The following is a 2,709-nucleotide window of genomic DNA, read 5'->3' on the forward strand; positions in this document are numbered from 1 at the left end:
GACGTAAGTTCACCACTATCGAAGCTTCGGACGTCATTGATCACATGACTTTTACCAAACGACTCAAGCTCCGACACAGTGCTGCTGAAATAGTGTGATGTTTTTTCCAATACATGTGCCGAAGCTTCATCTTCAAACTGCCCATCACTACTGCTCATCATTCCTTGGCTCACAGACTCAACCCCTAGGATCCCACTCACCTCTCCCTGGCTGACCTGCTTCATCTTCATAGTAAGCTAAGCTCCTGTTCTTCTGTGTTTACTATATACACCTTCCTGGTCTCATCACCTTCGTCCTCCACCAGTGTTCCTGACACCCTGCCCTGTGTCTGCTGGACCACGATGGACCAAGATCTCTCATTTGAAATGAACATCTTAAAACTTGTTTCCTGGAGTGTTTGCATATGTGTCAAGAAACTTTCTAAAACCATGACAAGAAGGGAAACTTCACCAAAGTGAAACATAAATCTGTGGATCTGTGTTTGATTACTCTGCCTGGCTTTCTCAAGGACCAGGATGTGACACAAAAAACTGAATTATGGAACTGAAAGTGAAAGTAGTCAAACTGAATTTTTAATAAACCAAAATACAGTTTCAAAGCAAATTAATTCAGATACAAAACTTTAAATTCAGTTTCAAGTTAGTAAAATTCATTTTCAAGCCAGTGCATTCAGTTTCAAATTATGCACGTTCAGATTCAATCTGAGTAATTCAGATTCAGTTCCTGCTGACACAAGATTTATCCCATAGATTTAATTCAAACCCTTGTCTGTACATCCAACATGGCCACATCCGAGGTGATGGCATCACATGAAGGAATTTTATATTTTCTGTCGACCTAATTTTGTTGTCAGCTGTTCGCAAACTCTGCTTCAGATAAAATACAACACTTTTTTCCCTCACATTATTGTAGCTGACTTGTCAATAGTTTGTTGACATTTGTGCAGGTAGTTTCCTGCATGCTAAAGTCATCGTGTGTTTTTTGTTTCACTGTGTAAAAATAATGTAACAGTACAGAAGTAGTAGGGTTCTTTTGGTCAGAGGGTCGTTTGTGAGCCTCTGCCGCTGTCCAGCAGGCGTGGTGCTGAAAAGCTGAAGTTGTGGCCTCGTGTCTGCTATAGCAAGTCTTTCACACCCCAGCTGAAGTTAACCTCCTAACCCAACCTAATCTAACCCTAACTCTAACCATAACCTAACCTCCTACCCGTGACTGATCTGAGCGGACACACGCAGGGAGTGACCACCAGCATCAGCCAGCGGACAAATCACGGTCAGATCAGCCGCCGCTCTCACTGAAGCCTCACAACAAGCAAACTCAGTCTTTTGCTCCATTTTGAACACACGTTCCGTGCTGTGGCGTTAATAGACTCAAAAACAAAACGGTTCACCCCCACCCCCCACCTCCCTAAGCCGCTGAAACCTCGGCATAAGCCCCATCATGAGGCGGAGGTAGGCGGCCGCGTCGTTCCTACGTACCGATTGTAGTCGGAGGAGAAGATCTTCCCGCTCACCGGGTCGTAAGCATACTCAGCCTCCCCGACACTGGACGAGCCCAGCTTCTCTTCGTTGAAAGCAGAGCTGGCGGACATCTTCGTGACTTTGTGTTGGTTTGCTCGCACACAGACACCTCTGTTATCGCTTGGATGCGGAGGGAGACAGTGGGCGGATGAGAAGGGGGAGTGATGAGGCGCCGGTCACGTGGTTTTCAGACGACGTGATGACGTTTAAGTTTCATTTCAAAACGTGGGGCCATTAATATTATAGGCCCACACAACGAGATCTTTAAATGACAATTACGAGATTAAAGTTGTAATATTACGAGAATAAAGTCATAATATTATGAAATTAAAGTCATACAAGATTAAAGTCATTACGAGATCAAACTTGTAATATTACGGGAATAAAGTCATATTATTATGAGAATAATGTCATAATTACGAGATTAAAGTCGTTATGTTATTAAAGTCAAAATTTATAGTTATTGTTTTGTAATGTTTTATTGTGTTTTTGCCCTGAACAGACTCATTCAGGCAGTTGTAACACAAACTGATGGGACTCCATGTGTTTATTAGTTACATCAGTTTTGTTTAATAACTGTTTTACTCTGTAACTGCCTGTGTCAGTTGTTTTACACTGTTAACTGTATTTTAAATGTTTCATGAGGAAAGAAATGAAGTTGTGCTTGGAAATGTAAAATTGTTAAATGAATGTTTTTGGAAAAACACTATTTGATCACATGTTAAAAGTAAAATAATGGTTGGTTTTTTTTTATTTTCAGTGATTTTTGGTCAACCGTAGCACAAAAACAGCTGCACCGATCAACATGAAATTAGTCAGGACTGTAGATGAGTCTGACCTACACTGATCCAGCCAACGGTTTTATGATAGACCCCATATTTGAGGAGGGGGCTCCTTTCAAAGAGGGTCTGTCAGGATATGCAAAAATGCTTATAACTCAGAAACTGTTCTGTTGTTGTTTAGCTCTGATGACGCTCTATCCATCAGGCCCACCAATCAGTGCCCCCCACCACCCTGGACCTCCAATCTCTCTGAAAAAGTGGTATCAGGACATACAAAAATGGTTATGGCTCAAAACCTATTATAGGAGCTTCAGATTTTCTTTTGTGGTTTAGCTCTCATGAGGGACTATCCATCAGGGCCACCCACCCCCTGCCCCCCAAAAAAAAAAAGACCCCCACCCAAACCACTA

The 2,709-nt window shown here is 42.2% G+C and overlaps 1 long non-coding RNA gene across 1 annotated transcript in view; it reads left to right on the plus strand.

The window, feature by feature from the left end:
- The first annotated feature begins 169 nt into the window (after nucleotides 1-169).
- LOC106528980 (uncharacterized) overlaps nucleotides 170-2,709 on the plus strand; it is a 5,482-nt gene continuing 2,942 nt past the window's right edge. The window contains exon 1 of the long non-coding RNA XR_001311570.1: nucleotides 170-231. This is a non-coding gene — a long non-coding RNA (uncharacterized LOC106528980). The remainder of the gene's footprint in view (nucleotides 232-2,709) is intronic.

Source organism: Austrofundulus limnaeus, unplaced genomic scaffold (assembly GCF_001266775.1).
Source record: "Austrofundulus limnaeus strain Quisiro unplaced genomic scaffold, Austrofundulus_limnaeus-1.0 Scaffold415, whole genome shotgun sequence".
Classification (NCBI taxonomy): domain Eukaryota; kingdom Metazoa; phylum Chordata; class Actinopteri; order Cyprinodontiformes; family Rivulidae; genus Austrofundulus; species Austrofundulus limnaeus.